Here is a 22,226-nt window from a genome sequence, read left to right as displayed (position 1 = left end):
ACAACCAAGATAACAACGATTGTGTTCTGATGAGCTGGTGACAAGGTGTAGCCTGTGGGGGCGTCCTGAGGTCCGCCAGCTTCACTCTTAGCATACTGCAACAGTCAGGAAGGAAAAGGGTCATTCCGCTAAACTTCAAATAAATCCCCCCTCTCTCCCACTCCCTCCCTCCCTCCCTCCCTCTCTCCCTCCCTCCTTTTTCTCCACATCTGGAACAAAACCAAGGAGGATCTTAATTTACAATACAAGCCAAGAGTTAGGAAATCTCCTTTTTTCCACCCCCAGCTATCCCAAGGCCTTCTCATGTGGATTAAATTAAACTCTCACCTTTTTTCTAGGGGTGAAAGAATTGGGCAGGTTAAGGATTTCAGGGTTTTATTTGGTAATTAAAAGAGAAAAAGGCTGTGGTCACCCTCATGCACTGATTTTGCCCACACCCAAGGAGCACACAGGATAGGAAAGTTTTAAAGGCAGTGTGACATGAACACCAAACTTCTAATGTTGGGATGAAGGGGGATGCTCCCAGCAGCTTATTTGTAGAATGAAAGGTCACAGAATTGAGCTGAGTGCCAGGTGGTGGTGGCGGCGGCGGCGGCGGCGCATGCCTTTAATCCCAGCACTCGGGAGGCAGAGGCAGGTGGATCTCTGTGAGTTCGAGGCCAGCCTGGTCTACAAAGTGAGTCTAGGACAGCCAAAGCTACACAGAGAAACCCTGTCTCAAACAACAACAACAACAACAAAAATTGAGCTGCGGGACATGCAGTCTGACTAGAGCACAAGGGATGACCAGGAGGCAGGTGAGAGAGGCTGAAGGGAGAGTGGGGCAGGGAGGGAGAGCAGAGAGAAGCAGAGTGTTTCAGGCAAGGCCTCCTAAACCTAGTTAAAAAGCTGAGATTTGCTCAGAGATAATAGGAAGTTAACGAGCCACATTATCAGCTACAGGTGGTTAAAAACATTTATTGGCTGCGGAGAGGCCCATACCCAGGAGGCAATGTGAGGAGGCCACTGTGATAGTCAGGGGCAGTAGAAATTGTTATCTTCAGAGACAGTCCAGAGTTGAAGTCTATATAGTTAATGACTAATGGTGTGTGTGTGTGTGTGTGTGTGTGTGTGTGTGTGTGTGTGTGGTGGGGGTGGTGTTGTTCCTTGGGAGCTGTCCCCTCTTGTTTTTGAGAGGAGGTCTCTTAACTGAACTTCAAGACAGTGGAATGTTATGAGGTTTATTTCATGCGTCTGTTTATTGCTATCATCATGTGTGTGCATACAGGTGTACACATCACAGAATATGTGTGAATGTCAGAGGACTTCTTTTTGTTTCAAGACAGGGTTTCTCTGTGTATTGCTGGCTGTCCTGAACTCACTCTGTAAACCAGGCTGACCTCAAACTCAGAGGTCCACCTGCCTCTGCCTCTCTGAGTGCTGGGATTAAAAGTATGTACCATCATGCCCCACACAGAGGACAATTTTTAAGAGTCAGTTCTCTCCTTCCTTGGTTAGCTCTGGGGATTGAACTCAGGACGTCAGGCTTGTAGAGCAACTGCCTTTACCTGCTGAGCCATCTTGCCAGCTCTCTTCCTATGTACTTTAAATCATCTTTAGATTACTCGCAATGCCCAATACAATGTAAATGTTGTATAAGGAGCCATTATATGAGACTGTTTAGGAAAAACAGTAAAATGTTCAGTATAGATTCAGTTTTTTAAAAATCCTATTCAAGAATACGGGACCCTCAGATATATAAGGCTGATTGTCTACACACGCGGGCCGTGAGACACACTTAATGCAGTGCACTGTTGAGAATGCAGTACACACACAGGCCATGAGACACACCCAGTGCAATGCACTGGTGACAATGTAGTATACACACAGGCCGTGAGACATACCCAGTGCAATGCATTGGTGACAATGCAGTGCACACACGGACTGTGAAACACGCCCAATGCAATGCACTGGTGACAATGCAGAGAATGAGCAACTCCTCTGCTTCAGAGACCAACAGTGCAGGACAGAAGCAAAGCTAGCGCCCCTGAAACTTGACTTGGTTCTCTACCTTTCTGCATATTCCCAAGCCCAAGGACATTAGGGCTAGAACTCATTCTTGTCACTCTGTCCTCTACTTTCTTCTTCCTTCCTCCTCCTATTTCTCCTCCCCACCCCCCCCCTCTCCCGCTTCATTTTTTTGATAGAGAGTCTTGCTATGTAATCCAGGATGAATTCAAACTTATGATCCTCCTGCCTCAGCTTCTTGAGTGCTAGGATTATCGTCATTCACTACCGTAGCCAACAAGACCAATCGTGTTCAAAGTGACGTCTAAGGACTTCCTGCCTCGGAAACTTCAGAGGTACATTTCATGGCTGTGACAGTAGAGTGAGTGAACAGTCCCTAAAGATTTTGGAATCTCAGGCTGCTATACTCAGGAAGCTGGCATGCCCAATCTGGTTGCTCTTTTGAGAAGTAGGGAGCCAAGTGAGTGTGTGGAAGAAAACGCAGCACCACCAGGATTGGCTGTAGGGGTGGGGTGGGGACAAAGTAGAAGGACTTAGGGGTCAAGACTGGGAATGCAGGAATGAACCCAGCACCCAAACACTCATGTCTATGAGATGGCCCTGCCCAGACAAGAGAGAGCAATAATGGGTGCAAAATAGGACTACATAGTTAGTTGTGCTGGCCCGGGACTGGGGAGACCTTTAGAGGCAGGAAGAGGTATTTTTTCATGTGCCCTTTACCTTATATTTAAGGCAAAAAGCACAACAACAAGCAATAAGCAACCAGCCAGGTCCTGTGCTGTAACCCTAGCACTCACTCAGGGAGCTGCGATGACATCATGACTTCAAGGCCAGCTGAGTTACGTGGTAAGCTGCAGGCCAGCCTATATATGAGTGAGAGTCTGTCAAAAGCCAAAGGAGGAAACCAAACCCACAAACAAACAAACAAACAGTCCACAAAACTGAGATAATTATTTAGAAAGTTTCTGCTCCTATCAGAATAGCAAAATCTGTTAAGTCTGAGTGATGACTCGGGAAGATCGAACACAAATACGGCACTCAAAAAAGAAAGAAAGATGGGTCCTTCAACTCTTGAGCCAAGGAAATCAAATTTGCTCTTTGATTAAACTAAATGTGGTTCTATAGTAATGAGAAAGACGTCTGAATGTAAGGCAACCTATTTTTTTTTTCTTGTGCTTATGTATTTATTCTCATAGATAAGTACCTGGACTCTAGATCACATTTTTATGAATTAATGGATCCTCTGAAATTGTGTGAGAAGCTACTACACAGTTGGTTGATATAAAATCTAGATTTTATATCTGGTCCACCCATTTATAAAGAAAAGGACACAACAGCATAGTAGGACAGTTATCTCACCACACAGCACGTGTGAACAACACGGGCTGCAGTAGTAGCTCGTTCAAATAGTAGTCAAACGTAATAGAAGTTTCTAGTTCCCACAGTAGGCCAGTGTGGGTGAGCCTGACAGTGAGTGCATCATCCCAAAAGGCAGACAGGAATAAGTGAGCCCCTTCCATGGGTAGCATCCATGGGCCAGGCCAGGGAGTGGTATCCTATCTCCTGTCCACACCACTTGGGCAACACTCATTGCTGTGACTCCATCTAACCACAAAGGCAGCTGGTTAGATGGAGTATGATATGGCTTCTAAAAATAATGAGTTTGAGCTATCTCTGCTGACCAAGGGGAAGTGTCCATGATATATTAGTGATGGAGTAAGTTTCACAGTAAGATGCATCATATGATATTTGTAAAAATAAATGTGATGGTTTGGGCCTTTGCACAAGCCCCATGGAAAGCCCAGAAGGCTGACACACCCTGGGCTCTGCCTATCTGACCATTACAGGCGAGGAATGAGGACATTGACAGAGATGTGGCACTCTGGACCTTTGCTTTCTGCATCTTTGAGTTCTGGCATTTGTTTCACTCCTACTAATGATCACACACTTACTTTGGACTTTTTTAATATGTGTGATTATAAAACGGTTGTGGGGGGAAGACTCCTTTAATCCCAGCACTCAAAAGGCAGAGGCAGGTGACTCTGAGTTTGAGGACAGCCTGGTGTGCATATGAGGTTCCAGGCCAACTGGGGCTAACATAGTGAGGTTCTGTCTCGAAAACACAAAAACTAAATCAAAAGAAAACAAAATGCTTGGTTTACAAATATCAAAACAAAGAAGCACTTTATAACGGCTCATGTAAGCAGTGTGTAGGCCCTGTGAAATGCAGCACAAAGAAGCAAAGAGGTAACAATATAATTAGGGGTGTGTGTGCACCCAACATTTGTTCCTCTAGGAAGATACTTTTTTTTTCTTTTCATAGTGGAACAGTGGCCTGCATGCATCAGGATACAGTACACAGATGCTGATTCCACATAAAACAAGCTAATGTTTACTATTTTAGCTTCTGGTATATCAAAGGCTACTAAGTATTCTTCACCTAAATATTTGGGCCCTAGAATCAATCAATCAACCAACTAGCCAATCAACCAATCCACCAATCTCTCTCTGAACATTATTATTATACATACTCTCTGATTCTGAGGGAAAAAAATAATTCATGTGAGTCTATGGCTTGCTTGGAATGGATCAACTTGTCAGATCCTGGTAACTCTTAGTAACTCAAAGAATAGACTTACCTAGACCACAAGGCTGAGACCTGGTTCCTCCCTATGACCAATACTTAGAGATTCTTCTAAGAGCCAACCCCTACCTGGACAAAAGAGCTAGGGGGCCCCATTCACAACCTGTTTAATGGCTTGTTTCCTGGCCACTTTCTTGTCTGTGTTTCCCCTGCAGGTCTCAGAGGTTTTTTAAAGACTCTGGCTATTAGTCCATTTTCCTATGGAAATTGGCCAAGCACCTAGGTAGAGTTTATTGCTAACAAAAACAAGCAAGCAAACAGGTATAGTGACCCACATCTCTGATTCTAGCACTTGGAAGGTGGAGACAGAAGAGTCAGAGTTCAAAGTCATCCTCTGCTACATAGTCAGTTTGAGGCCAATATCGGCTACATGAGACCCTGTTTCAAAAACAAACAAACAAACAAACAAACAAACAAAAAAAGAGTCTGAGGAGATGGTTCAGAGGGTAGGAGCTTTTGTGAGAGCAAGAACAACAGAGGTTAAATTCCATGGAAAAGTGGGCACTGGCTCCCTTACTCTCCTGTGCCTTGCCTTAATAACCAGGGAGAACCCAGCTGGTTGCTAGATGTTGCTTCGTTATTAGCTAGGGAGAGAAAGGCTTTCCCTCTTCCCAGTTAGCCAGTATTTCCTGTCCCAAATAAACAGTGTCTACCATCTCTTTGCTCATTCGTGGATTCTTTGTATTTGGATGGGAGGCAGAAAGATAGGAGAGTCAGACAACAGAGGAGGCAGATGCTACTGGCCACTCTGAAGTGTCCGCTTAAAGCTGAGACTGTATTCAAGGACCATAAAAGGGGCTGTAGCAGACTCACAGGATGCCCCTGAAGCCTGAGCATTGGTCTGGCCACATGAAGCTCATTTGATTCCATCTATTACCTTCTCAAATAATTATGAGCAGCGTGTTTACCAACCAAAGCAAAGAGCCACCAAAACTCCTCTCAGAGCACTGAGGCTCCGCATTCCAAGTGCTTTAGCCTGGGGGAGGGGTCACCATTGTGTACACACAATAAATCTTAGTGTATCAGGAATCCAGGCAGTCACGAAGCTCCAAAGACAGAGATTTTTTTTTTTTTTTCTTCCTTTAACAGACAGAAGTCAGGGAGGGCAGCCAAACAATGAGACCCAGGCAAGAGCGGCTCTGAATCTCTGAGCTGTGTGTGGGAGAAGATGGATGAAGCAAGAATTCTGAGGAAGATAACAAGAAGCAAGCCCGAAAGGGAAGAAAGAAGTTGGTGAAGCAGGAAGAGAAGGCACAGAAATAAAGGAGGGCGAGAGATGGAAGTTCGGGGGTAAGGGGATGAAAAGGGGGAGTCATCAAAAAGGGAGATGTTCCCGGAGGAAAGCAGCGAGCACCGGGTGGGACGAGCCAAGCTTCCACGGAAGGAAAGCAGGTATATTGCTTCAAACCACATTACTTGCTGCCTGCCATCTGGCTTCGGAGGTGTGTGAGGAAAGCAAGAGCAGAAAACAAAATGCCGGCCAATAACACTGACAAAGGAAACTTGTCTTCCATGAAGGTTTTGAGACGTGTGAGACCCGAAGCCGTCTGTAGGGGAGAGCAGGGCCTCTGTAAATGTCAGACATCAAAGCTCGAAGAGAGTGCTTGCTCCCAAATCTTGATGGTTATGTTCCAGATAGAGTTTTCATGTACTGCCAAAAATTCAGGACCTCAACTTTGCCCCTGAAATGTGACCAAAAACCAAAACCAAAACAACAATAACAACAACAACAACAACAAAACCTTGAAGAAAATTAATTTTTAAAGAAAGATTGGTTGTGCTGAGTACAATAGAGTAGAACAGTGGCTCTCAGCCTGCCTAATGCTGCAACCCTTTAATACAGTTCCTCATGCTGTGGTGAGCCCTCCAACCATAAAATTATTTTGTTGCTACTTCATAAGTACAAGTTTGCTACTGTTATAAACTGTAGTGTGGATATGTGATACACAGGATATCTGATAGTCAATTCCCGTGGAAAGGTCATTTGACCCCCAAAGGGGTTGAGACCAACAGGTTGAAAACCATTGACTCAGATGCTGAGTGAATGTTGCTAGATTCCAGTCACCACCACCACCATCATCATCACCACCACCACCATTTTCTGGTACTGTGTATTAACCCTAAGTCCTTGGAAAGTGCTCTACCAATGGGCTACATGCCCAGCCCTTAAAAACAAACTTTTACATTTTGCTTGTTTGTTTGTTTGTTTGTTTGTTTTGAGACAGGGTCTCTCTGTGTAGCCTTGGCTGTCCTGGACTCACTTTGTAAACCAGGCTGGCCTCGAACTCACAGTGATCCGCCTGCCTCTGCCTCGCGAGTGCTAGAATTAAAGGCGTGTGCCACCACGCCTGGCAACTTTTACATTTTGAAAGCAAGGTCTTGCACTTATCCCGGATGACCTTAACTCAACGTATAGACCTGATGATCCTCCTACCTCAGCATCCCAAGTAGCTAGAACTACAGGCCAAGGAAGACTGAGTCCATTATTGGAAAGAAAGACTCATCCTTGGTGACCTAGGATGTGGTCCATTTGCCAGCCAGGCTGGATCCAGCCCTTTCATTCTCTGGTTCTAGAGGGACAATTGTCATCTGGGTGTTTGTTTGTACCTGGAAGCCTTGCCATGGCTGGAAACCATGACCAGGGCTGGCTGTCATCCCTCGCCTGCATCCTTTCACCTGACTACTTCCCTGACATCAGCATTACTGTTCTCCATCCTCCCCTTTGCTTCTCTCTTCTGGTCCTCCTGTCACCTTTTCATCAGGTCCCTCCTTTGCCTTTCTCAACTCCCTTAACTAAGGTCAGGCCCTCACTCACTGCACTCACTGTTTCAGCCTACACTCAACCCAGGACAATGTTCCCAGCACAGCTTTTAGTCCTCGAGTCCCTGAGGTCCCGCTGTTCTCCACAGCAGGAAGCCCGGCCTGTCTTATGCAATTCACGATGAAGCAATTTCTGCTGATTTCCCATGGTCCTCTAAAACATGACTTAGCAGAGGCTTGGGGATCACTTATTTCCTCTTCTTCCTTTGCCAGTTCTGTAGACTGTACCTCTACAGTATTAACTTGCTCCGCTCATCATCCTCATGGTTACCACCTTCACTAAAGATAGCTCCACACCTTAGGATAACTATAAGCTACCCCGTCCTCCCTGCCCCTCTCTATCCTTCCAGTGTGTTCTCTACACAGTGGTCAAAGCAAGCTTTTCCAGTGCAAGTCAAGTTGAACCATTCTGCCAGTGGCTTCTCACTGCACTAGAATAAAGTCCCAAATCGTTGTCAAAACCTCTGGGGTCCTGCCCAGCTCACTGCCTGCCTCCCTTCACTTCAATGTCTGTGGGTCTTATACTGGTTCCACCACACTGTTCCTGCCTTCCTTGCAGGCTCCCAGGAGAAGCACCCATCATCCATCCTCTTTCTGATTCTTGGCTGGCAGAACCCCTCATCATATTTCCGGTCTTGGATAATTATCTTCAGAAAAGCCACTTTCCACCACCACTCTTATTATTCCTGTGTGTGTGTGTGTGTGTGTGTGTGTGTGTGTGTATTATATTTAAATGCATATATTATATACATAGACACACAATAATATATATTTTTTTCTTTTTAAAAATGTATTCACTTTATCTTCCTATCGTAGCCCCTTCTTTCCTTTCTTCCCGGTCCCACCCTCCTACCCTCTTCCCCTTTCCCCCCCTCCCCTTCTCCTCAGAAAAGGGGAGACCTCCACCACCAACCTGCCCTGGCACATCATCTTTCATTGAAGCAGCCCAGCTAGGGGAAAGTGATCCAAAAGCAGGCAACAGAGTCCATGTCACAGACAGGCCCTGTTCTAATCGCTCTGTCCCATGGGGTGGGTCTCAAGTTGGGTGAGTCATTGTTTGGCCCTTTCCTCTATCTCTGCTCCATTTTTATCCCTGCACACTTTGTTGGCAGGGTAGATTTTGAGTGGAACGTTTTGTGGGTAGGTTAGTGTCCCACGCCCTCCACTGGAAGTCTTGCCTGGGTTGTATATTGGTTTTTTTTTTTTCAAGACAAGGTTTCTCAGTGTAACCACCCTGGCCATCCTGGAACTCACTTTGTTGACCAGGCTGACCTCAAACTCACAAGGATCTGCCTGCCTCTGCCTCTGGGATTAAAGCCGTGCACCAGGACCACCCAGCTTCTCCTTTGTATATTTTTATCACCATTTGCAATTATGTCATTTGTTTCCTTGTGTCTTCTCTGCCTCCTGGCTGGACTCTGAACGTCAATAGAGCCTGAAACACGCAAGTCTCGGAAACCATTGTTATCTCCCAGCACAAGGCTCAGCGTTACTGCTTTTCAGTGGCTCTAGCATTTTCATATAAAGTGCCCTCCCTTCTAACTCCAGCTGTCTGTGCCTTTCTTATGTCTTCTTCCACGACCTCTGCTTCTCCCTCTAATTGACATGTCCTCAATCTTGACTGTCCTAATTTTTCAGTGTTTTTCCATGGACTGCTTAATTTTTTCTTTCATTACAAACAAAATCAAAACCCAACCTATTATCTGAATTCAATCATGCATCTATCTATCTATCTATCTATCTATCTATCTATCTATCTATCATCTATGTATACATGAAAATATATTTTAATCTCTCTCTCTCTCTCTCTCTCTCTCTCTCTCTCTCTCTCTCTCTGTGTGTGTGTGTGTGTGTGTGTGTGTGTGTGTGTGCGTGCACCTTGGAGGCCAGAAGAGGACATCCTATCTCCCATAACAGGAGTTACAGGCAGCAGTGAGCTGCCCTCACGGGTGCTAAGAACTGAACTCAGGTCATCTACAAGAACAGTAAGTGCTTTTAACTCCTGAGCCATCTCTCCAGCCTGCACTTCCTCTTCTTATGAAAACCTGCTGTGGGAATTGTCTGCAGCTTGCTGTACTTTCTCACCTCCATTTATTTCTTCCCTGTACTCAGCATCTTCCTGCCTTTTTTTTTTTTTTTTTTTTTTTTTTTGGTTATTATTACTCCAAATTAATTTCATAAATAGTTTTTATCAGTCTTTAAAACAATTCTATAACACTAGCATTGAGGAGAGGAGAGAGGGCAGAGCCAGGTGGGGTCCTGAAGATCATTGGCCAGCCAGACTAGCTGAATTGATGCGCTTTGGGTTCTGGGAGAGACCTGGTACCAGTCGGGAAAGGATGGTTTCCAAGGCATGCATGCTCCAGCCTCTCTTGACATTGACAGTTCAGTGGGGACACAGATAAGACCCAGGAAACAAAAGGTGGAGAGCAGGCAAGGACAGGCTTCTGACCGCCATTTGCCCGTGTATGCATATACATCCATATACACAAGCGTGCACACACACTAGCCAGTACCTACACATCCCACACCACGCACGCACCACAACATACTCAGACCACACACGTATACCATACCACTTACACGCGCCGAAACAAAAAAGTGAGAAAAGAAAAACAAAATAAAATGATTTAAAAAAAAAAAAAATCTTCTTTCTTTCCTGCTTCCAGGAGCTCCCTTCCCCTTGCCTCTCGCTACTCTTCCTTGTGCGCGCCTGTACCCCGGCCCCTCTCTGCTCTGCCTGTCTGTTTTCCCACTCTGTGCACTATCCTCAGTAACTTGATGCCTATAAAGATTTTACTGCCATCTGAAGACCCCGTGTCTGGTCCAGAGGCCACAGCGTTGGTACCACCAAAGCTGCCTTAAAGAGCTAGTTATAGGATCTTCTCAGCTAAAGGCCTCCCAGGTCAGACACTGCAACCCCCACATGTCAAAAGCCACACGGGCCCTCCCTTCTCACAGGACTTGCCTCCTGCACGCTGCCTGAGTTCAGCTAACCCCAAAGTCACCTTTAGTGCCTGCCTCTAGCTCAGTTACTCTCTAGCACACCCCAACACACTCCTCCTACACTTCTGCAAAAATGATCACTTCTCTCCTAAAGTCCTTGGAAATCACAGCTTCCGGTTTCTCAACAGGCTCCGGAAGGGCCTTCTGGACCTCACCTACCCTGTTGTTGCTGCCTTAGGTTCCCAGCTTCCTGCACAGCTTAGGGTTCCCTGTTCCGGTAAATGGTTGTGATAGTTAACCATCACTGTCAGCTTGGTTGGGCTCAGAACTGCCTAGGAAATACCCCCGATGGTTCGTCCCGAGAGTCTCAAACAAGCTTAAAATGCAGCGGGAAGCCCCCATCCCCCATCTCAGATGTGAGCAGTGTTATCCCACGGGCTGGGGTTCCAGACTGAACCAGAAGGAGAAACCAAGCAGTGCAGGGCTCATCTGCCACGGACACAGTATGATCGGCTGCCTCGTGTTTCTGCCACCACAGTTATCGCTGCTCTCACCACCTCACCTTCCCAGCCACAACCTACTTTATCCCCTCAAACCGTGAGCCAGAGCAAGCCCGCCCTCCCTTAATTTGATGCTGTCGGGTATTTTGTGGTAGTAAAGAAAAAAAGTAACTGACACAACGATCTTCTGTGCGGAGGGGTAATCCCTGATCCTTCACACTTCCTGGTTTCGCTGGTGAAAGTCCTCCCATGATGACCAGTCTTCAATCTAAGCACATGGCCTACTTGTCTGTGGACTTTAGAAAGATACACAGTAGCCACCGTTAGATCATTCTTTCCACCAGGTGGGACAGACCTAAAAACAATTTCCTCAGAGCAGAGATAATGGTAAAAATGTAGTAAAAATAATTGGGGAGTTTTTCATATTTATTATCTCTAGTTCACCACTTAATTATACATCTATACAACGTAATTTTTAACAATGGCTACATCTAACAACCCGCTGGGAAGATTCCAGAACATGGAGCAAGCCCCTTTCCTCGGCCTGTTCTAGGCAGCTGTGGGTGTGGCTCATCTCACTTTTCACCAGGGAGAGCCCTGGTCTCTGACCATGGTCATTCTGCCCATAAGTCAACTCCCACCCACACTGGGATGTGCCCCTCCCCCACGCTAACAACACTAACATTATAAGGACAAGGACCTGTTGTTCCTCTTGTTGCATGAGCGTCCTGAGGTCAGAGGCTATGTCCCCTCTTTGTCATCCCAGTACGGCTCCTGATAGGTGCGCAGTAGACACAGTGAGTGGGCATTTTCTGTTGGCAACATCTGACATCCTTATCTCTACCTAATCGCTTTGGGAAACTGATGCATGACGGGACCTTGCACTGGGCATCAACGAAAAGCCAACTGCTTGGTGATGGGATGAGCCAACTATGTGAGTAGCGCATTTGTAGGGAGGAAGTGTTTACTTGTATCTATTTGGAGCAGGGCAGGGCATGCTCTCCCAGCTGGCCAGATAAGAGATCCCATGGCTTAGGCTACAGCATACAAATGCATTACTTGGGGGGAAAGTGATGTGTTAGACAGAGCGCTCATGAGAAATGGAGTCCATAGGCTGGGTGGGAGGGTGGTGGCTGGCTGTGTGGGTGAATGATGGACAAGAGCGGTCACCATGAGGATTCGGTCACATGGCTGTGGAGCTACAGAAGTCCCATGATAGGTTGTCTTGAACCTGGAGTCCCAGCAATGCAGTATTTTGCTCAACCCAAGTCTGAAGATCTGAGAAGCAGGAAACCTTGTAATACGAATCTCAGTACAGGGCCAAAGGCCTCAGAACTGGAGTCAGGTAGGGCTAGGCATTGAGTCCAAGGTCTAAAGGCAAAAGACCTCAGAACCCTGAGCCTAAAGGCTGGATGAGAGAGCCCCAGCTCTGAGATGGAGAATGCACACTTAGCCGGGCAGTGGTGGTGCACTCCTTTAAGCCCAGCACTTCGGTGGCAGAGGCAGGCAGATCTCTGTGAGTTCAAGGCCAGCCTGCTCTACAGAGTGAGTTCCAGGACAGCCAAAGCTACGTAGAAAGACCGTCTTGACAAGAAACAAAACAAAAGAAAAAAAGACAAAAAAGAAAAGAAGAAAATGCATGTTTGAGGTTGGGTGGTGGTGGCACATGCCTTTAATCCCAGCACTCAGGAGGCAGAGGTAGGGGGACGGCTGTGAGTTCGAGGCCTGCCTAATCTACAAAGTGAGTCCAGGACAGCCAAGGGTATACAGAAAAACTCTGTCTTAAAAAAACAAAAAAAGAAAATGCATGTTTGTCTTCTGCCTTTCTGTTCTGTGGTGAGGTGGGGATGGGTACAACAGATTGGATGGCCCACTCATTTCATCAACTTATGTACCAGTCTCTCCTGGACACACCCAGAGAAAATGCTTCACTAGCTAGCCAGGTATCCCTTCGCTAAAAAAATTAGACCACTACAAGGACCAATTAAGGCGGTGTTACATCTGATGTTATGTGGTATTCTAAGCAGTGGCTTAATCTTTTCTACTAAATAAAAATTAATTTCAGAATCACTTTTTGATGGACAGAAGACCAGGGCAGTCCATCAAGAAGAGTTAGTTAATGCTTGGATAGAAAAAGCTGTGATTGCTGGGCGTGGTGGCGCACGCCTTTAATCCCAGCACTCAAGAGGCAGAGGCAGGCAGATGGCTGTGAGTTCAAGGCCAGCCTGGTCTACAATGTGAGTCTAGGTCAGCCAAGGCTACACAGAAAAACCCTGTCTCTAAAAACAAAATAAAAAACAAAAACAAAAAAGAAAAGAAAAAAGAAAGAAAGAAAGAAAAAGAAAAGAAAAAAAGAAAAAACCGTCATTGAGCATGTATTGTGTGACAAGTGTTGTATTAACCTCTGCAATGGGATATAAGTCACAAATGTACTGGTCTTTGATAGCAATAGGGAGCTTGTTGTTACGTCCACATAGACTCTAATTTAAAGGCTTTTCCAAGAGACTCATATTTTTGCAGCCAATTAGCTGCACTGGATGGTATCTTTGGGCTCCTAAGTTATAACACATCTACAGAAATTTAGCTCAGATCTTACCAGGAAAGGGTCATTGTTTACCCACTGGAATTGTTTTATCCCTTACAAAGATGACTTGTTTATATAACAAAATCTTTTTTGTTTTTTTGAGCAGATTCAATGGTTCCATTAAGCAGCAGCCAAAGTCGCCGTCACTTCTCCAGAACAGATTTCGGTCTTAGCCAGATTTATATGTCACAAATAAATATTTAAAAGCAAACCATAACAGAGCTAAAACTAACCATATCACATATCCTCAAACTACGCCAGTTCGTCTAGACTCAGGCCTTGTACAAACTGTATGTCACTGAAACCTGAGATAGGAGTTTTTCCTTAAAGAAAAGTTTGGGGTCTTTAAGACCTCTATATCTACAAATGGGCTCAGTCTGAAAAGCAAAATCCAAAAATGGATATTTTTTTTTCTCCCAAATTTCATTCAAATTTGAGTTGGTAGAATCTAAAAGAACTTATTTTGGAGTTGGAGTCAACCTTATCCAATTTTGATTTAGATTTCCTGAAAATCTCGTTATGCGGAAACCCCGTTTCTTGCTTACAGCAGGCATAGATATATACATCCTCGGTGTCCAGGCAGTGGTTCGGCATTGGGTCACCTCTGTGGGTAGCAGACATTCCCTAAGGATCTTAGATTCTTGGGTTGGCAAGGTGGCTCAGTGGGAAGAGACACTTGCTGCCAAGTGTCACGACCCAAGTTCTATCTCCAGGGCCCGCATGGCAGGAGAGAACTGCTTCAGCAAGTTTTTTTCTCTAGCTCCCATGTGTGCGCCATGGCACATGCACACACACAAATTTAATGCGTTACAAAATTTTAAAAAGGAATCTAAGCTTCTTATCCAAAGATGAGGTATATGGAAAAGTGGGGAGCTACCCAATGAGGCTCTTTATTTGCTTACATGTGCATATGTGTAGCATACATGCATTTGTGCATGCATGTTCGAATGCATGTGGACGTAGATGTGGGTGCACATGAATATGTGTGTCCATGTGTGTAGAGGCTCAAGATGCCCTTCTTGGTCACTCTTCACTTTCTTTTCTGAGGCGAGGTCTCTTCCTGAACCTGAACTCACTATTTTGGCTACTCTAAGCATCCTCCTTGCCCAGAGACTTTCCTGCCTCTGTATCCCCAGTGCTGGGCTTATAGGTAGACCACCACACTAGCCCAGCTTTTGTTTGTTTGTTTTTAGTTTTGTTTTTGGAGACCGGGTCTCTCTGTGTATCCCTGGCTGTCCTGGACTCACTTTATAGACCAGGCTGGCCTTGAACTCATAGAGACCAACCTTCCTCTGCTTCTAGAGTGTGGGAATTAAAGGCATGTACCACACACCCAGCACCAGCCCAGCTTTTATGTGGGTGTTGGAGATCTGAACTCTGGTCCTCACATTGTTGTGGCAAGCTCTCTATCCACCGATCTATCGCCCCATAAGTGCTTGTTTACCATTTGAGGCAGGGGCCTCACATAGCCCAGGCTGCCTTGAACTCACTGTGTGGCTGAGGATAACTTTGGGTCTTGATCCTCCTGCCTTCCACCCACTCAGTGCAGAGCTGGCTTAGATAAGACTGTTCAGAGCCACATACAGCTGAATTGTCCCCATCGGAGAAGTCAAATGGGTAGGAACGGGTTCTCCCATCTTGGAGAGGATGTTGCTGGGAGGACTATCTGGGTCTTAGCTTGCTGACTGTAGCCTAGGAACGATTCTGTAGTACAACCAAATCTCTGGAAAAGAGGCGTCGTGGAACTAGCTTCTGTAAAACAGCATCTAGACACAGTGTAAAGACTGAATAGGGTGAGAGATGACGATGGTTAATAGCACATGTGGCTCTTGCAGAGGACGCAGGTTTGGTTCCCAGCACTCAGACGGGGTGGCTCATAACTACCTGTAATTTTAGCGCTGGGGATCTGACACCCTTTTGTGGCCTCCTTGGGTACCTGTATACAAATGGTACACACACACACACACACACACACACACACACACACACACACTTTAAATAGTAATAATCACTTTAAAAAAATCCAGAGAGATTATACAACAAACTGTTAGAGGGAAAAAGGATGAAGAATAAAAATAAAAGGAAGGTTCTATTCCATGATGATCAGGGCCACGCAAGGAGCCACTCTAAGGATGGGGCTTGCCAGGGACCTCTGGGCAGGCATATTCCAGAACATGTGAAGCGGGGTGTGGCTGTTTTACAATTATGCACCGTCCCAGAGGATACGCTCTTGTGATGAGAGAGGGCTCCTTGAAAGCAAGCAAAGCCTGAAATTGGCCCGCATGACTCCATCTCTAGTTAGGCGAATTTTTTTTTTTTCCTTCCAACCTTGCATTTCCTGGCCTGTACCCTCCAGAGCAACTGCCTTTCATAAATTTCAGGTGCGTGCCTGAGGCAGATGGTTGAAATGTAGGCCTGGTCATAAATCTAGACCCAGTGGCTTCCAGCCCGTACATTCCCACTCTCAAACTCTGGCCTTGGTATAAACCCGAATTCATGTCACAGAACAGCCTTCCACGGGTGGCAATTTGGTGTGTTACACTTGCTTCTTATTGCCATCCTTGAAGGCAGCAATGCAGGGGAATGCCAAAATAGCTGACATCTTCCTCGGGATCATAAAAGGCTGGTGGGAGGTCTCCCCAAAGCAAAGGCAATCAGGCTGAAATATTTTGCACTGTGTGGTCAAGGCCGAATTCCTACCGAGCAAGTATGCGTGAACGTAGAGACGAGATATCAGGCCTGCATTGTGGGGGTGACCTTTTCAGTCATAGGTCGGGGCGGGGGATGTACGGCCACAGAACAGTGGTCTTCAAATCCGATGCTTTGACTCAGACCAGAAGGTTTCTCAGAAGCCTTTCCCTATCACAACGGTATTACATGTCAGGGGCAGGAAAATGCCTTAAAAAATATTTGCCCTGCAAGTTTTAAGATCTGGGTATGAGACCCCCAGAAGTCATGTGAAAAAAAAAATAGCCAGGTATGATGGTGCATGCTTGTAATCCTAATGCTGGGGAGGCAGAAGAGTAGATTCTTGGGGTCTTTCTGGCTAGCCATCCTAGCCTACTTAGTGATCCCCACACCAGTCAGGGACCTTGACTTAAACAAATAAACACAGCTAAGCTGAATGGTGTCCAAGGAATGACTGTTGAAGTTGACCTCGACCTCTGCATGCAAGCGCACACATGAGCACATTGGTGTGCTAGCTCACGCGCAGGGACACACACACACACACACACACACACACACACACACACGTAATGCACGTTCATTCTAAAATTTAAGATCAGACAACTATAAGGAATGAAACGCTTTTTTGTGTTTGCTGTGCCGTGTGTGTGTGTGTGTGTGTGTGTGTGTGTGTGTACGGGTGTGTGTGTGCCAAGGTGTCTTTCACCCTTCAGGACAAAGAGCTGCAGTATTCCTGTGTAGGTAACTGGGTACCAGCTCAGCCTCCCGGGAACCATGGATAGACATTCCACTCTCACCTCTCTAGACTGTGCTTGAAAGGTGAGCCCCATGGGGAGGACCTCATGCCATCCGAAGCACTGTGTGTGTGTGTGTGTGTGTGTGTGTGTGTTCTCTTCCTACCCAGAATCCCAAAGACCACCCAGATTTGGTCCTAGCAACTTGAGAAGCTGGTCCAGAAAGGTCATAAGTTTGAGGCCAGACTGAGGTGTGTAGCCAAGACCCTATCTCAAAAGTTAAAAACAAAAACAAAAAAACAGGGCCGGGTGTGGTGGCACACCACTTTAAGTAGAGGCAGGTTGATCTCTGTGAGTTTGAAAGTAGCCTGGTCTACACAGTGAGCTCCAGGCCAGCCAAAGCTACAATAGTAAGACCCTGTCTAAAAACAAAATACAAACAAATACAAACAAACAAAATTCAAGCCAAATCAACCAACCAACAACCAAACAAAAAAGCCCAAAGAACCCAAAACGCCTCTGGCCCTCCGGTCTAGGGCAGGGGAAATTCATGTTTTTTGTTTTGTTTTTTTTAAGATTTATTTATTGTGTATACAATATTCTGTCTGCATGTAGGCCTGTCTGCCAGAAGAGGACACCAGATCTCATCATAGATGGTTGTGAGCCACCATGTGGTTGCTGGGAATTGAACTCAGGACCTTTGGAAGAGCAACCAGTGCTCTTAACCTCTGAGCCATCTCTCCAGCCCCAGAAATTCATGTTTTGCTGAGCTAATTATAGCTTCCTGACAAGTGATGAGGGTAGAGAGTAAGTACAAAATTCTTGGGGGTTCCAGAGGTTTCTTAGGTAGATCCTGTGTCTTGGGAAGTATACTCACTGTAGACTTATGTCCTATAGTCTCCAGACTGTCACAGATACCCAACTGGGTCCCTGCTACTGCCTGTCTGTAAGTTTGTCCCTGAAGCCACCTTCCCAGCAGTTCTAGAACCAGTAGCTCTAAAACTCAAGGATTATGCATTATCCAGATTATTACTTATTATTCACATTAAACTGATAAACCTAGGTTCTGCGATGACGTAGAAGCTATACTTTTCTTTTTAAATCAAAGTTATGACATTTGGGATGAATGAGATGAGGGTTTTGGACCCTCCTGGTCCCTGCCTCGCCAAAAAAAAAAAAAAAAAAAAAAAAAAAAGAGCATTTTCTTTTTCTCTGTCAGCTGGATCTTGCTTCCATGCCTGTCTGTCTCCCTTTAGCTAGGTGTAAGTGAGTCATAGGATTCAGTGCCGATTTCACCAGGCATCTGTGCTTCCTCTCTGGCCTGCAAGAAGCTCTGTTCAGACAACATTAGCCCCTCGTTGCTGGAAATCATCTGAGCGGGAAGAAATAACTTTGAGCTCTCTCTCTGTCTGGTGTTTGAGAAGCCATCTCTGGAACTCTGCTCATGTCTTGCTCACTCAGGCCCAGCCTGGGCTATTGGTTTGTTCTTCAAGAAAACTTAGGTTTGGAACACATGGCTCTGTCCCTCGGTCTCCTCCTTTCCTTCTCCCTCACATTTGTTGGGAAGACTGCCAGTGTGACTGACATAGTCTGGGCTCTGACTACCCTCCCCGCCATGATAGTCACCATGGACACTATCAGGCCTGAAGGCAGCCATAACTTCTAGCCCTGTCTTCACGGTTAACAGCCCGGCAGAATGTTCCCCCACCACAGCTGTCCCTGAACCAGGAGATGGTCGTTGCCATCAGATGAAAGAACCAATGTGGACGTCCTAGTACAAGACGGCACAAAGGGCTCTGCGGAGCTCTGGTGAGAGTCCGGTATCTCACTGACTTAGGGCCCTGGGGACACATGACACAGATGTCAAAGCCAAGCACCAGAAGAGTGGCTGCTTTCCGAGGAAGGGAGGGAATTCTAGCAGAAAGCCTGGTGTCAGGGATGCTCTGTGAGAACGGACGGCTGACCCAGTGCCCAGAGTGTCTGTGTGGTACCCAGATGTTTCCTAAGGCTGCCATTGTTGCTAGTGACCCATGTCCTCACATGGTCACTCCATCCATTTAGGTCTGATGTCCTGGTCATTGGGTGTTCTCCCAGCTCTGTCTTCAGCCTGGCCTCCCAGTGAGTACTCCATGATATCCATGCTGGGTGATGGCATCAGGCGCTTCAACCCTGGATAGAAGTCTAAGTCCTACCTCAGATCCACACTGCACTCCTGTCCTAAGGCTGTGAGGAAATCATAGGGGCAGAATAAATAGGGAGTGTATGTGTGTGTGTGTGTGTGTGTGTGTTTGTGTGTGTGTGTGTGTGTGTGTAGCGTGAGCTTGACTGATTTTGCAAAGCAGCCCTACGAGGCTCCCAGACCTCACCTTGGCAGTTTTCCTATTTCTAGGTAGCCTGACGAAGCAGACAGAATAATGTGGTCAGTGCCGTGGGGGAAGGCCGCATCTTCTGACATGAATGATTCTAATCGACAGCTTACTTCAACGAGCAAACGCAGTTGAGTTAACACATCCCAAACTGATTTTGTTGGTAAACATCACCCAACTGTTTTCTTATTAATTTACCTTGGCAACACCTTTCCATCATGCAATTATGTGGGATTTTAGACCCATATTTACACCCGTCCCACACACACCTTATGTTACCTCATCTTCTACTACTGTGTTGAGGAAAAGGACACACTCTTCGGTTTATGCAGAACTTCATACATAATGTTACTGGGAGAAGACAAAGACATTTGCCCCCAGGAATAAATGTTCGACAATAAAAGTTCGGACTGCCTAGGATCTGGGGAGAGGCCACCTGGAGAGAAGAAGGTGTTCTTTGGAATCTGAGGGGGAGGGAAAGAGTCCCCAGGCCAGGTGTCTTCTGGATTTTCATTCAGTTGCAGTGAGTAAGGCCAGACTTCAGAATTTTAAGTTGTCTCCCCTCACACTAGGAGACAGGAAGGTCTGAGAAACACACCATTCTCACGAGGAGCCCAGGTTACCATTATCATCATCATCATGCCAACACACACACACACACACACACACACACACACACACACACACACACTATCCTCAGGGTTGGGGAGATGGCTCAGTGGGCAGAGCGTGCTTCCTGAAGGAATGCGACAACCTGACTTTGGAGCCTTAGAACTCATGTAAAGCTGGGCCCAGTTGTGCACACATGCACGCTCCCTGTGCTTCTATGGGAACAGGGACAGAGACAGGAGAGCCCTGGGGAGTTTGAAGGCAGCCAGCCTTGTGGTGGTGAACCCTGTCCCAACAAATGAGGACCCACACTCAGGGCTGTCCTCAGATCTCTCCATGCATGCTGAGATCTACACTCTCACACGCAAACGTGTGCAGCGCACACAGGGCCACATCAGACCCCTCTGCCCACCAAACACAAAAGTAACTGGCCTCCATCTTCCCTGTGTCCCTCCTGCTTCCAGCCTCAGAGCTCTGAGGTCTTCTCCTTGGGACCGGGTCTCCTCACAGGTGGGGTGGGATTCAACTCCATGAAGCCCAGGAAGGCCTGTTCTTTTTAATGTGACAAGTAGTCCCATGTTTTTTTTGTCATTTCCACCAAGTTCTCTTTTATCCAACAGCCAAGCTTCTTCTGGGGCATTCTCTCTTCCCTATCCTTCTCTTTTGGTATTTAGCTTCTTCCTAAGGAACCTAAGGAACATTCCAGAAGCTGCCCAAGATGGCTGACATACACTGCCTCCCTTGTGCAGCCTCATTCAGCCTGGTTGATTGGACTCCAGCTATGCACATGCATACCTGCCTGCCCACACGTGCATGAGCACATGCATGCCTGCAAGACTCTTAACCAGGAAGTCTGGTACATTCAGGGTAAAGTCCATGCTCCTTGGCCTAGTCTCCAGAGGCCTCCATCTGCTGGCACCTCCCTGTGTCCAGCCTTATCACTCACTAGCTTTCTACACGAACCCTGCCTCCAGTCAGAAGGGTCTACTCGGGAACCCTTGATAAGATAAGCAAGCAGAAGTAGAGATGGGGAACCCAGAACAGCCAAGCCACAGGCAGCTCAGGTTTAGAATAGATTGACTCCGGTCTTTGAGTTAAACAACACGGAGCCAGAGAATGTTTCATGGCTCCTTCTGGAAGTTCACCCATTCTAGCTTTATTAGAACACTCGAGTTTGAGCAGTCACTTGATGGCTATTATCTAGAAGACGTACCAGCTGTTTGGGTTATGGGAACATACCTCAATTTACTGTTTCAGGTGTGCTGGAGGCCTACCACCTACCCTCATAGCCCAAAGAGCACTACTGCCACCTGGTGGCAGCTACCTAAACCACAGGCAAGTGTTCAATCATTCCTTCACTCGTTCAACGGTTTTTGTAAGCATTCACCGAGTGACAAACAGGCATCTCTTGGCCATTAGAGGTGCACCATTGGGTCAGACATAGTCTTCTTTAGAAACCTAACTTATTTCTGGAGTGTAAGTAACTAGAGGTAACCTCAGGAATGCTAGGTTGAAAACAGATGGTCAGACCCTGGTTTCTGGAATGTCCTGGGGACCTTTCTTGAGGGGGTATCTACTCTTGAGTACTGAAGCTATACAGGAAAGGACCTAGCCTCTGAGGGAAGGGTGAGGTGTAGGTGACCCAAGATTTGTCATATGTTCAACCTGGGACCTCTGCACATACACCAGTACAGACAGGGTGAAAATAGATACCAGTAAAGACAGGAGCCCAGCAAGTTCTCTGTATGAGGGCGACTTTTGCAGGTTTCTCTCTCTCTCTCCCTCTCCCTCCCTTCTTCCCTCCCTTCCTCCCCGCCCCCCCCCCCCCCCTCTCCCAGTACTGGAGATTAAGCCTAGGGCCTTATACACTTGAACACTGCAGTCAATCACTGAGCCCTAGCCCCAGCTTTAGAACAAATCTTTTTTTTTTTTTTTAAAGATTTATTTATTTACTATGTATACAGTGCTCTGTCTGCATGTGCACCTGCAGGCCAGAAGAGGGCATCAGATCTCATTATAGATGGTTGTGAGCTGCCATGTGGTTGCTGGAAATTGAATTCAGAACCTCTGGAAGAGTAGCCGGTGCCCTAGAGCAAATCTTATTAATTCACACTGTTCTCAGGGTGTAGGTAATGGAGCCTTGGTTCAGGCAGTACCAGGTCCCAGTGGTCTGGGAGGTGAGATAAGATGAATACCACATGCAGACAGATCCAGAGTCCCTGGGAGGTAGGAGTCCAGATCTCATCCCAGCCTCTCAACAGTTGGTTGACTGGTCACAGGCTGACACACTATCCCCTTAGGAGCTGGTCCCTCTCTATGCCTGTCTCT

The sequence above is a fragment of the Acomys russatus genome, chromosome 10, assembly GCF_903995435.1.
Source record: "Acomys russatus chromosome 10, mAcoRus1.1, whole genome shotgun sequence".
Lineage (NCBI taxonomy): Eukaryota > Metazoa > Chordata > Mammalia > Rodentia > Muridae > Acomys > Acomys russatus.
This window is presented reverse-complemented; position numbering follows the sequence as displayed.